We start from the raw sequence: 14,279 nt of genomic DNA, 5'->3' as shown, positions 1-14,279 counted from the left end.
AGGTAAGGGCAGAACAACACCAGGAGGAAACCCAAGGCAGTTCTACATTTATGTGGGTATGCGGCTAAAAATTCTTGTGTGCACTTCAAGGATAGCAAGTACTGTTTTTTCTCAGCTGTAAATGCACTGTGTAAGAGGACACAGTAAAATGTAGCAAGAGGCTCTCCAGGAGCTGGGAATTACCATAGCAGGCAGAGCAGCGCTCTGTTCTGTGCATTGTTGTGTCTTTGGAAGTGGCTTTTGCTCCAAGGAAATCTGAGTATTTTCATATTTTAAACCTATCTGCCTCTTTAGATCCATCTGATATTCTCATTTTCCTCTGCCTAATTTGTATGTGAACCCTATCAAACAATTGAATGCAAAGATAATATGTGGCAAAGCTAATAGGTTATGCACACGCTGTGCAACTTTTTTAACATCAGTAGTAAATCTTTAAAGCTGTTTGAAATCTGTTTACTCCCCCATGCAAAATTCTTCACTGTACTACAGTGATAATGGATAAAATCACCCTGTTCTTTCCTGCTCTGGCAGTATTGTGCAGCTGAATATGTATCCTTGTGCTTATGTCTGCCCCAAATGGAAAACAGCCTATCATGGCTGATACACACCACAAAAACGTGCCAGTGCTCCTCCAGCAGAAAGGATTCCTGCATTTGAACTGTGTGAAGCTTCCCTGGGGGTGTCACGTAATGGTGACAAATCTGTGGTACCAGCATGCTGTTCAGGGGGTTCTGCATGTAGTGCTGTTCTTATGAATATTTAAAAACCCCTCAAACCCCAAAAACTTCAAAACGGTCTCACAAACAGCTTGCAAGCCTCTGACTTTAGCAGAACACAAGAATTGTTCCTGAAACAAAACAGTAACACCAAAGGCTGCTTAACACAAGACTGTTTGTAGAGAGAAATGAAAGCAGAATATGGGGAAAAAAATTAGGGACATTGAAAGCTGTGGGAGAGCAGCACTTCTGAGGAGCAGCTGGTTTATTACAGTTAGGGTTATTACATTAATATTCAGCCCCAAGGCGTACATTTTGTCAGCCTGTAAATAAATCATGTCTGTTGAAAATGCTTCCCCCAGGGGTGATGTTCTGCATCAGGAGGGTGTCTGTGGGATGTGCCCAGCACAGCCACTGAGGCGCAATGGCCTCACACTCAGACCAGAAACTCACCACGAGGTTTTCAAATTGCTCTTCCCAGACATAAATGAATCCAGTGCTGGATCAGCTGCCATGACTGTCAGGCTGGGAGAAGGCTGCAGTGCCCTCAAGGGAGGCACAGGCTCGTGTGGGCTCTGTCCAGCTCTGTGCTCCAGCCCAGAGCGTGGCTGTGCCTGTGCCTGTGCCACACACCCAAAAGGGTGAGCACCAGCACCAGCACACACAAACAGCCAAATCTCACCACTCGGGGAAGTGGCAGGCAGGAGCAGAATGGCAAAATGCTGCCTTGGCATTAGAATAAATTAACATTATGTCACTCCAGCTTTTCTAGAAGTTTAAATGTTTAATAGCATTCTGCTTTTGCTTCCCCCACTTGCTTTATGTTTCACTGTGTAACAGTTGTAAACTGCACAATTGCCTTACAAGATGTTCATTACTATGTGATAAAATATTCATCAAAGGAGAGCAGTAAAACAGCAGATCTTCAGAAATACATGCCTTGAAAAGACTTGAAAACAAAGAAAGGCAAAGTAGAATTATTAATTAACAATAATAGAAGTCTTGAGATAATAGAAACCAGGCTGTTATTCTGAAATCCTATTTGTTCCGGGTCCTATATCTCAGATTTTAAAAGGAATCTTTTCACAGCAAACTTAAAGAGTGTTTTACATTTATGAGGCATAAAAATTAACAGACTTTTTAATGTGCACCTTTGCATGCACAGACACAGGAATTTTTGTATCACCTTATTGTGAAATGGAAGCAGTTAAGTGATGGGGGTGCTACATTGGGACATTTCCTGAGTCTCCCTGAGGACAGGGCTGTGACAGAAACTCCCCATGGCTGCGGCTTGGACCCCTAGGATCAGCACTTGGAGCCAGGCATGTCTTGCACTGAAGGTGGCTCTCACCAGAGGTAAAGGTGGCTTTACCTGCCCATGGGCACCTCTCGTGGAGCAGCTCCATGGCTGGTGCAAGGCTCTGGCCAAGGAAACACCTCAGTTTTCCAAGGGCAGGATCTGGCACTGCAGCATTAATGATGATGTTAAGGAAGTGCAGAGAAAGGACAGGAAAAAAAAATAAATTACCAGGACTTGCTGCTCCTTTGGGATGAAAGGTAACAATAAATAGTGAAGGATGCAACCTATAATTGCATAAACCCTCAGAATTGATTCTTTATATCCCCATGAGGCTGTAAGCTATTCCTATTACTAATATCATGGCCAAGTGACAAAGAGTAAAATGGTAGAGGTTAAAACAACTCACTCATATCAGGAAGAGGAGTCAAGAGATCTGCATTTTGAATAGCTTGAGGAACTTGTCACACATAGTGGTGAGCAGCTGCAGTCTTCAATAAAAGGCCTGAGCATCCACCCTCTTATAATTCTTTCCTACAGTAGCACCATTCCTGTAACAGGGGACCAGTCCTGGTTTATTTGATTTAGGTTTGGGTTTTTTAGGTTGGTTTTGTAAGTCTATCAGTTCAGTATAAAGGTACAGCAAATCTTACTGTACTGCTTCTTAGAAGCAGCCCAAAGTCATCTGCTACGATTAGCACCATTTGCTTCATTATTAACTTGAATAACACCACTCTTGTTTTTAAGGGCTGTAAGCTAGTTCTTGTGGGCCTTGATGAACTCTATTTACTGAAGCTGAAATCTAAACTACCTGTTTCCAGAACAACAAATTGCAATTTCATTGCAATAAGTGCTGCTTTCTGTTGTTTGGGTTGATTTGGTCTTGCTTTTTTTAAATTGAACATTTATGGAATAACAGTGTCTTTTGATTATCTAACACTCAAGAGTGAAAAATATTATCATTTCGAGCTATGATGGACAAAGAGCAACAGGGAAAGTGGGAAGCCAGAGGAAAGACCTTCACCCAAATGTATTGTGCAATTTAGTGAGTCCTAATGAAAATCTAGTCAATGGCAGCTTTATAGAGGTGAAGTAAAATCAGCATGCATATGTGTAAAGCAAAGCCACCACTCACTGTAATGGTAACAGTCCATAATCTTTCCTGACACTGCTTCCATTAATGACATTTATAAATTGGTCCCATTGTGTCTCTGTAGGAAGTGGGGTGGGCAGATGTGCTCTGGTGTGTCTGTTACCTCTGCTGACTTGCAAATGGGGGAATAGTGGAAGAATAGCAAGGCAATAGACACAGCAGTCATTTTTCTTCCCTTTTTCAACACAAAATAGCCATTTTTAGCGTTTCACCTGTGCTTTTCTAAGGAATTGTTTTAAAGCTCATGATTTTTCTACTAATTTTGATAAATTGCCAGTGCTTCACGGGAACAGTCATCAGTCTCTATTCACAGAAGTACCCCTGGACCCTTTAAATGTGTTTGTTTTCTTCCCAAGTAGGATATAATTTTGTTTTCATCATTAATTATCCAGCCTGAGTTTTGTTTTCCTCTTTCTGCCCTGCATCAAGTATCTTCAATTTTCCTTAATTTGCTGTCTTCCTAGTAGTCTTTCCAATAATCCCAGGAGAGGTCCTTTATTAATTGTTCTCAGAATATGGACTTTGATGCCCTTCTGCTAACTCATTTTAAATAAGCTTGATCCAGCATCCTCTTGTTAAGCAATAGAAATCAAATACATATGAATTATTTCAAGTATAATTTTCCCAGTTTTACATCTGGTTATAGACACAAGCCATCTGAATTCCTTTTGACACTAACCCAGATGCAACCACAGCAAGAAGAGTTTTTGACCATGGGTGGAATGAAAGATACACAGGATTGACATTTTTTCCAATATTTGGTCCCCTGGACAAAATACGCCCCCCCCCCCAAAAAAAAACCCAATCAAAAAAATCCCACAAAACCCAACCCCCCCACCCCCAAAATCAAAATCAAAAAACTCCAAATAAAACCAAGTCCAGACAAGGGAACGAAACAGCCCTCCCAGAGAAGTTTCACCAGTGCCATAAAGCCGAAGTCAGATGCCCAGCGTGGGAGCTTTCCCTGGGGCAGGGCCTCACCTTTGCAGCTCCCTGCTGCCACAGTGAGGGATTCACTCGGGGAACCCCAGCACGTATTTCAGTTGCCAAGGGTTAGAACAGCAGCCACTTGATGATCAGCAGAGCCTGAGCAGCCCTGGGGAGCCAGCCAGTGATCCTGGCTCCTGGTCCTGCATGGGCCAGTCCTGGCCACTCTCCCGCCCGTTAAGGGAGGGTTGGAGGGAGGCACATGGAGCTCTGTGACACAGCAGTGTCAAAAGTGTCCTTTTGTTCCTCTTCAGCCACCCTGCTGGGACAGGGAGAGAAGGGAGGAAAGCAGGACTCAGCCTCTGGTTTTGTCAGCTAGTGCTAGTCAGTAGACTGTATTTTTGCATATACCCTGCTCTGTAAAAATCTGCTAGCACCTGGACTCTGCTGTTCAGGCAGAGCTCTTTTATAATCAGCTGTTCAGGGGAATGCAGCTGATTTCTGTGCAGCTCCTGGGCTGAGGACACTGAGGGACACTGCTGGTGGCTGCTGACACTGCCCAGGCTGGGGAGGGAGCAGGGAGACTGAGCACCAGGGGAGGTGACATGGGGCCACCAAAGGGGACTGAGCAGCCCAACCCTGGCTGATTCCCTGCCCCATCACAGAGGACAGTTCCTTGCTTTGGGGTCTGTGACTCGGCAAGGCAATGAACACCACGGGAAAAATTATTTCTTGCAGAATTATTGCTCAGTGGCAACAACTTTATGTCCCCTGCAGCCAAGGGCAAGTGTGCCCATGTGGAGCTGGTCTGGGCAGCAAGGGAGGACACCTGGAGGGATTGTCCCTTCCTTCAGGGTGGACAACCACTGCCAGCACCAGGGACCTGCCCTCCAGCTTCTCTGCAGCTCTTGCAGGCACTCCGGGCTGGCAGGCTGGGAGAGTACGTGTCCAGCCACTGCTGGTATCTGTTCCAGGACTGCAGAAGGTACAGATTTGCTTCAGTAACAGTGATCTTGGCAGACAACAGAGGCAGCTCCAGCTCTCTTTTTCATACATACATATTTTGGACTCCCACTGAGAGTTATTAGTTATTAAAAAGCAATCAAATGAGGCTGGCTTTGGAGTACATTTGTTAGCCATATGATATCAATTAAGCCCCAGTCTCCTGACTGGAAGGAATTGATGTTACCTCATACACAAGCAGGATTAAATTCCTTCTCTCCCTTTGCTCCTCTTTGAAGCTGGTAATGTCAAATATCTCCCACATTCCTGGGGAAAATGTTGCAGCTATCCTGAGTATGTGGATGCTTTCAGTTTGTAATTAATAGACCTGCACAGCAAATGCTTGTGCTGGGGGAGCAGCAGCAGTGAAGGGGTCCCTTGGCTGTGCAGTGCTAAATACCCTGGTGGTCAGTGCCCTGTCTGGCTGAGCAGCTGCCCAAGACCAGATTGGTCATGCCCTTCGCTAACTCCCGGAGAAAGGGAGGGTTTTCTTCACTCCCAGATGGGGCCTGCCACTGACAGCCAACCTGTTCTTTCTCAGTGCTTTGTACAACCCAAGACAGGGCTAAGAGAGGAGTGGAAAGTTTCCACCCTCTCACACTCACATTGGGAGTTCATATCCCAAATACCCCATTTGGCATCGACTGGAAACCCCAACAGAAGGTCAAGGCTTGTATTGGCACTATTGCTGTGCTTCTGCCAGGTTTTTAAATCTCCCAGATAAGTCTCATTCAGATTTCACTGCACATCTATTTGTTTGCTTAGCAGGTATGACATGGCAGTGATGCTGAGAATCAGGATCTTTCTCTCTGGTACCTCTGTGCTTATCAAACTCTCCTGCACACACCAACCCAATCTGCCAAAGTGACACAAGACCCTGCAAAGAGTGTTTTGGACACAAAGAAATTGCTGAAGTGAATTCCGTATTTCTTTTCCAAGGCAATTTTATCTCTTCGTGGCTTGTTTTTATCAAGCTTGTCCCTTTTAATGCAAATGCTGCAATTTAGAGTTAAAAAAGGGAGAATACTTTTGTCAGCCAAGTTGACAGAGGTTTGGTATTTATTTATGCAAATTACTTATTCTGTCAGAGTGCAAATTCACAAACAATTGCCAAACCAATTAAATTAATGTATTTCAGAAAAACAGCTCTTCCCAATTAGTGAAAAAATACCCATTTTCAATTGCAATGGAAGGAAGTATTTTTCATAGGTATGTTAAACATACAGATAGTTTTATAAGAAAACTGCCTTGTAAAAAACTTGCTATATACATTCCAGTTTAAAACCTGGATTTTTGAGGTTATGAACTGTGGTTTTAAGAGCAGACTTGCTAAAAGCAACAAATCACCATGTAACATTTTTGTAGTTGGGTAGCATGTGTACTCTACACATAAACCTGTGTGACAGGCATATCCTGTAAAGAGATTCTGTATAAATATATATTTTATATGTATTTTTATATGCACTATGCATATATAATTTTATAAAATTAATACTTGCTGGAAATTTCTTACTGGAAGTTTCTTCTGTGCATTTCAGTGACAGCATCTTCATTGCTTTGTCCTGTTTCTATGACATGAAAGAATTTATTGCCAAATAGTTCACTGTATGGGAACTCCTACAAAATTTTGGACAGATTTACTGCACCATAGACAAGATTTATCAGTATATCACATATTCATTATTTCCATCAGCTAAGAACAGGGCTCAAGTATTGCCTTTGGGATGAGTTTCTCAGGTTTGTTGGTGATGGGGCTTTTTCCACAGTCTACAGAAAAGACCTATTTGCAAATCCTAACTTCCTGAGCCTATGGGTGAAGGGCTTTTCACTTCCTCTTCAGGTCCAGTTCAGGGACTCAGGGAACATTGATGGCTTTGATGAGGTTCCACACAACTGGATGCAAGCCAAAGATGAGACATTTCTGTCTGAAAGGATCCAGCTGGTGAAGGAAACACCAAGACCAGAAAAAACAGGGGTCCAGCTGCTCTTATATTCTTTTAAAGCCTTTTGTTTAAAAAGTCTTTTCCATCACAGCCTGACATGATGGAAAGGTGATAATGCTCACCTGCACCCTCTCCACCATCCTCAGAGCTGGGCACAGCCCAAAGCTCCATGACCTCAGCTGTACTTGCCACTGTGCCAAAAGCTGCCACCACAGAGGACTCCACATGGAGGACAAAAGGCTCCCCATTTCCCACTGCCATAGGGATTTTAATGAGGTGTTTTCTCTTGAAGCATTGGGGTGATGTTCAAACACGTATGGTGCTAATATCACCAAACATATCTGTAATCAATATGTCTTCATTCAGTGGTATAAGTTGTCCAAATAGCCTTAGGTTTGACATTCTTGAAATTTGGATTCCTTGATTTTCTAAAGGAAATGTAAAAAAACCTGAGGGACAACAATGTTTGTCACCAAAGGAAAGTTTTTGGGAAAAGTTCCCAGCATCTATTTTTTAAAAATTATTTTATGAAAATAGCTATTTTTCATGTCTATTTCTATAACTCAAAGTAGGAGGAGCTGCAACAAACTTTTCATGGGAGCAAAACCTTTTCAAAATCACTAAACCAACTTCCAAAAGCTTTAGCCCGAGTTTATGTACTTTGGAGTTGAATTTTTGAAAAATAAAAATGCCAAAGCCAATATACAGCTCGGAGCAGACAGAGGGTCTATCATATTCTTATTTTATGATTCTGTTGCCCGAGGGAACCTTTTATCATAACTGTGCTGTCATTGTTGCATTCATTAAAGAAGAAAAAAGGAGGGAAATGATATTGCTCTGGCAGTGCTTCATTTCTGGTGACAGATCCCACCCAGGCTGGGAGCTCGGAGTCAGGCAGGGACATGAAAACCTCGGAGCTGCCGTGGCACTGGGGAGCCTCAGCAGCACAGAGGTGATGCTCCCCACTTAACCTCTGCATGTCTTTGAATGGCAAAGCTGGTGGTGGGTCTGGGCTGCTCCCTGATGGGATTTTAGACTGCAGATAGGCAGCAGCAGGAGTGGAGCTCGACTCGGTGCCCAGAACCCCAGCTGGTGCCCAGAGTATGGCTGTGATGCTGAGCACCCATAACCCAGCTGCTGGGTCAGTGTGAGCCTGGGGGATGGTGAGACAGAAAATACAATGTCTTTTTCTCTGAATGAAAACCCCTGTTCTTCCTCAGATGGACTGTGTGAAGAGAGGAGCTGCTTACCTGAGGAACAAATTGCTCAGTGGTTGTTTTTGTCCCAGTGAAAGAGCCTAAATTTAGGATTCTGTAAGCTGAGTGTCTCCTCACCTGTGTCTGCTGTCACCTGCTTTGGGCATCACTGGCTGGGCCAGCAGGAGCTGCAGCTTCCAGACCTTCCAGGCTGGGTCATGCTGGCATTTACAGGAGGTAAGGGGGATTTAAGGCAAAATCACAACATGAGTGAAGCATGCAGGCTGTGTGTAAGTCCCCATCAGGTGGCACAGGGTTTCCAGAGGAATGCAGGGTACATCCTTGCACCTTCCTGGACAGTGACTGAGAGCAGATTGAGTGGGCTCCTTCTCCATTCTGGCACCCACAGGGGGCTGGGGAAGCCTGAGAGCACATGGGCATGGCAGGATGGGCACATCAGCACTGGAGCACTAAGACATTCCTTGGGAGGGGAAGTTTTATAGCGAGAAGAAAGATAATTGTATTTTTTTTAAGTTGGAAAGATGACTGAAGAATTTCAGAAATGTTTCATCTCAAGAAGCTGCAGCCAGCCTCCTGCCCACTCTGTGTGTTCACTTGCACTCTACAGGCATCAGACAGCTAGGAAGAAGTGTGGGTGGAAAGAATTGTGTGGAGTATATCGGCTTTTACTAAAACAAACTCTTTCTAGGATAATCTCAAATAATTTCTGTGTCCTTAGGATGATCAGGAACCAGCTTTTTATGTACTGCTAAATATTTGGAACACTGTATTACTACTTCCTGCAGCTGAGGCCAAATTTTTAAAAAGTTTAGCTATCTCAGTCTCCCTTAAACCACTATTTGCTAATTAGCACATATTTATCTTCACACCCATATACATAATTTGCATATTTCTGATGCCCTGCACAAACAAATGCCTTGGTCTCCAGAAAATGTTTAGAAACTAGAGGAGTTGAGGAGGAATCTGCCTGCAGATCAATTAGCATCCCAAATTACTGCTATTGGGTACCAGTTGTTCTAGGTCCTGGCACAGCTGGACTTTTCCTCGTGGAAGTTTAACCCTGCAGTAAGGTGAGAAGGTGGCCTGTCTCTGCTCTCCCCCTCTTCAGATTTAATCTTCAGAGGGTTGTAGATATGTTTATGGGTTTGGGGAAATTTGGAGTGGTTTTTTCACTGGAAATTGTTGTGGTGATTAAGGGGAAAAGGCATCAAAATTAGGATGAGACCAATGCAAACAGCATCTTCAAAAATTTTGTGTTGTACAGAGACTAAGAAGAAAGATTTGAGCTTCTGCCCTTTTTTTTTTTTCTTCTTTGCATATTTCAGATCAAATCCTGCACTGGTCTTATCTTTGGAAGTTCCTAGGTCTTTTAAACCTGAGATTTCAGCATATTTCCAGCAAAGTAAGCTGCTTTTTATGTGCTAGGAAAGGGGATGAGTGAGGAAAATAGCCAGATTTTCTCCTTTCCTTCAGGGTGATGTAGATAAAGCTGGTGCAGGACCAGCACCAGGGGATATGGGTAGATGTAAGACAGGGCTGATTCTCCTCCTGTGTTTTATATCTGAGCCAACACTTTGGACTCTCAGAGAAGAACTGGGAGTGTGGGGTTTTGGAAAGAGGAACAAAGGAGACAATTCTGTCTCAGCTGTTAGGGAGTAGCAGGAAGCTCAGAAGCTGCTTGCTGGGCACTTTGGCTGATGCACTGAGCAGTTTTCCCTGAGCCACCGAGGTTTTGTGTGTGCACAGCTCAGGGGGCTGTGTTTGCCAGCTGACCCCACAGAGTGGTGGGCATTGACCATGGCTGCTCTGAGCTCTTGTGGCTGTTTGCCAGGGCAGAGCCTTTTCCTATTGCTTGTCAGCAGAGCCTGGCACTGCTGAGGGGTGGCCTGGCCCAAAAGCACAGTAAGGACCATGTTGGATTGCCCATGTGGTCCAGAGCTGCTGCACAGGGGTGGAGCGACTGTTCTCAGTGATTTCTCTCCTGCTGACATTGTGCTCTGCAAAATATGAGATGTAAAAAATATGTGAGGAAGTTTTAGGGTGAATTAAAGGACTGTGTTAAATCCATGCACCCATTTCCCAGTAACAGCAGCAATACAGGACAGCAGGGGTGGATTCTTGTATATGTGTATCTGCATATTTCCATCAAAGGCAGTCATTTGTCATTTTAAGCTTGAGCAGGTCTTTGCCCAAAGATCCTGTAAAACATCTCTTTTTAAAGTGTTTTTTTTTGTTTGGTTGGTTGTTTGTTTTTATTTTTTTTTTTCTGTTGAAAGTTGGATTGTTCCTAAACATAGTTATGCTGTGGCAACTGGAAAGAATTTGGGGTAATTGCCCACCCTTACTGATTTTATGGACAAAGCATAAAACAGAGCAGTGCTGTGGGGCACAGCTGGGGTCTCTGTTTCAGAAAGGCCATGTTTTCTGTTGGGGTACAGCCCTGAAGGAAATGCACAGGTACACAGAAATACATGAAATGCCACCAAAACAGCGTCCCCTCAGCACCCCCAGAGCACAGTCCTGCTGGTGAGTCACCCTGAGAGCTCATCATGGTTCAGTCTCATGTCCTAGAGCCAGCCCAATAAACTAAGGCTTTGTCAATAATATTTCAATGGGCTGGCACTGCCTGTGGCCATGCCAGGCTGTAGGCAGGGCTAGTGTGTGTTTCATGGCTCTGAGTGCCCAGAGCTGACTGCCATCACCCTCAGGACTGGCACCCAGAGATGCTGTCACAGTCGGGTCTTGCATCTTTATGAAGTGTTAAATAGCCCTCATACATCTCACTGGGGAAGACCAAGACACTGTTTGGTCTTCCAATCCAGATGGTACTAAAACCAGGTTTTCCTACAAGGTTACTGGATAATCTTCTTCTTGTACAGAGACCCCTTTCATCTTTATTTTCAGAGCAGGAGACGGCCAGGGACAAGGAAGGACCATACTGTGCCCTTAGGAAAAAAAAAAACAAATGATAGGTCTGTGATTTGAGTCCTATGAATATCACTTATTGTCAAGGTGGGAGTTTGGAGTCAGGGCGCAGTGTAGGCAGCAAGGTGCCAGCCAGCTTGCTTGAACTTCAGTCCCTCTGAGCCAAGAAATGCTCTAATTATTTTATGCAACATGTGGCCCTTAGATTCTGGCAAGCAGAAGCAGAGAGAAAGTTGCTATGCAACCAGGCAAGCAGTTGCTGAGCCAAGGAGTCCAAGAACTGGGAACTTTTACAAACATAAATTGTCTTGAAAAATACAAACAGGCAGAACTTTATGGTTGCTTCCAATTTTTGTGTTTGTCATCGTCTTCCTTCTGAATTTATTTAGTCAGTGTTGGTGAAGGGTCAGAAATGTTGCCCCACGTGCAGGCTGGCAGCCTGTTTTGGGAGCTGTAAAACTATGGGAGTTTGGCTTTGGTGACAGTGGCATTCTGTCCATGCAGCTGACGAGGGACTTTAATTATTTTAGTCTAGGCTTGCACGGAGCCCAGAGCAGCCCCCTGTGAGGGCAGTGCTGGCTCTGGCAGCAGTGCTGGGTCACCGCGAGGTTGTGCCCAAGCCACGGCTGGCAGGGGTGAGCTGTGCACAGGGACATCCCACACTGCCTTTGTTCCTAAACCAAAATCAGCTCCAGGGTCCCTGCAGGGACCATCACCCTGGGGTGAATGCTTGTTCAGATCAATGGCTGAATTTTGCTCTTGTTTTCTGCGAAAATAAATGTGGCTGTCATCTCAAAGACTGGGCAACCAGCAAACTGCTGCTGCTGCTCTGCTCAGACGTAGTTCTAGTACTGGGAGGCCTGTCTGGAGTCAGCTTTTTATTAAATACAAATAACTGAATAAACAGTAGTGAAGAACAAGTTCCCTTCTCTTCCCTCAAATATACACAATGAGCTAGCAAAGGTTGCTGACAACCTTTCTAGTGGAGTTACAACTGAATTACAACTGGGCACAAAACACAAGCTCTGACTGCTACTCAGGCTATTTACCTACTTAATAAATTCCAAGAGAAGTGTGCATTCAGGGCTGTAAACAAGTCCTTTATAACCATCCCTTCCCATACTGTAGACACTGTTTAGAAACTCTGACTTGGAAATAATATATTGGAATAATCACTTCTCTCCCTGCACCACAGCCTAATTCATTGCATGGCAGACGGGGGCATTGGGCGAAGTCCCTGCACAGGAAGATCGATGGTTAAAGAACTGCCAAGTAGGGCCACAAATCTTTCATCAAATTACAGCCATGGTGTTCAGGCTGCTTCCTCTGGCTCTTATTGATAAAATCCAGACAGCAAATTATCATATCAAAGTATAAATTCAAAGCAGCGGAGCGATAATCATCTCCAATTCCTGGTGGATAAGCAACTAATGAGAGATTTGATGAACTACAAATGCAGGAGATAACAAAATAATTACAAAATGGCAAACTGATGGAGACTTTTAGGAAGAAGGATAAGGAGAAATTTTTTAAGTGGTGCTTTTTATAAGGAAAACATGCATCAACAATACATCTTTGACCAGATACATTAGGGAAATTATACACAAGTGTGTTGGGAATTGTTCAAGGCCAGGTTGGAGGGAGCTCTGGGCAATCTGGTCTTGTGGAAGGTGTCCTTGCCCATGGCAGGGGAGTTGGAGCTAGATGATTTTTAAGGTGCCTTCTAACCCAAATAATTTTATGATTCTATGCCCACTTGGTGTTTTTCTTTGCTCTGCATGTTTCCTAAATTTTATTTCACCGAGAGATCATTGTGATTTTTTTAATAGTAAAGCTCATTTTCCTGTTGCAGTAATTAAGAGTCTAATTTGTCTGTTGATGGTTGTGGATGCTCACTGTGAATGGATAATGGTGTAGGCACCCGGGAAGCCTTTCAGTCCAAAAGGCTCTTAAAGTTATCTGTTATAAGATGTTAAAGCAACAAAGGAGGTGAAGGGGAAAAATCACAGAGTTTTCTGCCTGTGAAGTTCCAAAATGTCTGCCTGGAGCTGGGAATGATGAGTGGAGTGACGAGGCAGTGGGTTTGGGTTTCTGGTGGCAGGTACATGTCGTGCAGAGATCCACTGAAGGTGTGTGAAAGGGGATGAGCTACAAGGTTGTGGTTTTGTTTTTGAGGTGAGATTGTATCAGATGGGAGATGTAGTGCCGGTGGAATTTTTTTGATGGCTCAATATATAACAAAATTGCATCTTACAGGGAGATGGAGGCTGTGCCCCAGGTCCTGGCTCTGTCTGCCTGGGGGGACCATGCTGGCTGCAGCTGAGACTGAACCAGCTAAGGGAGCTTTGGAAAGGAGGGCTTGGGCTCTGCCTGCACTGAGGAGGAGGCACCAGGAACTGCCTGAGTGCTGAGAGCTGAATTTGGGCAGAAACACAACAGCTGGGGAGCAGCAGAATGGCAGGAGGGAGCTGAGATGTACTCTAGGAGTGAATCCCTCACAGTTGGGCTGCAGGATGAGGAATCCCTCGTTCCCTCTGTGACCTTACTCTGAGGGACAGCCCAGGACAACAAACCAGCCCTGGGGAGGGAAAGTGCTGCTCCATGTGCCTGTGAAGGCAGCATTGTCTCCTGGTGAGGGCAGCTTTGGTGGCTGATCTCGGGAGACTCCAGCCTTTCCCAAACACTGTAAGGTGCTGGAAATCCTTGTTCCAAAGAGCTTGCAGTCAGAATCAGAAGACGACAGAGGCAGTTCAAAAGAAACAAGGACAAGATACATTTAGGCGTATGTTCAAGATGTCATTAATTGTAAATAATGATTCTCCTGACCTTGGCACTGCTCCCAGGAAGTCACACCAGGCTCAAGAATGCAACATGATGACGCATGACTTGAAAATATTGTGTCAAACCCCACCTGGTTCCTGTTAGCTGAAGGTCTTGTTGACATTGCTCATTTGTTCTTCATTCTTCTGGAAACTCATGGACTCATTGAAGATGGAACTGCTTGCCAAACCCTAAAAGTTTTAAAAGGTTTAATAAATTACTAATTAAAGGAGGAGAAGAAACAGAGCTCAGAAATGTCTGCAAACGTGTGCATTTTTT

Source organism: Catharus ustulatus, chromosome 10 (assembly GCF_009819885.2).
Source record: "Catharus ustulatus isolate bCatUst1 chromosome 10, bCatUst1.pri.v2, whole genome shotgun sequence".
Taxonomy (NCBI): Eukaryota; Metazoa; Chordata; class Aves; order Passeriformes; family Turdidae; genus Catharus; species Catharus ustulatus.
The sequence above is the reverse complement of the archived record's forward strand: the minus strand, read 5'-3'. Positions refer to the sequence as shown.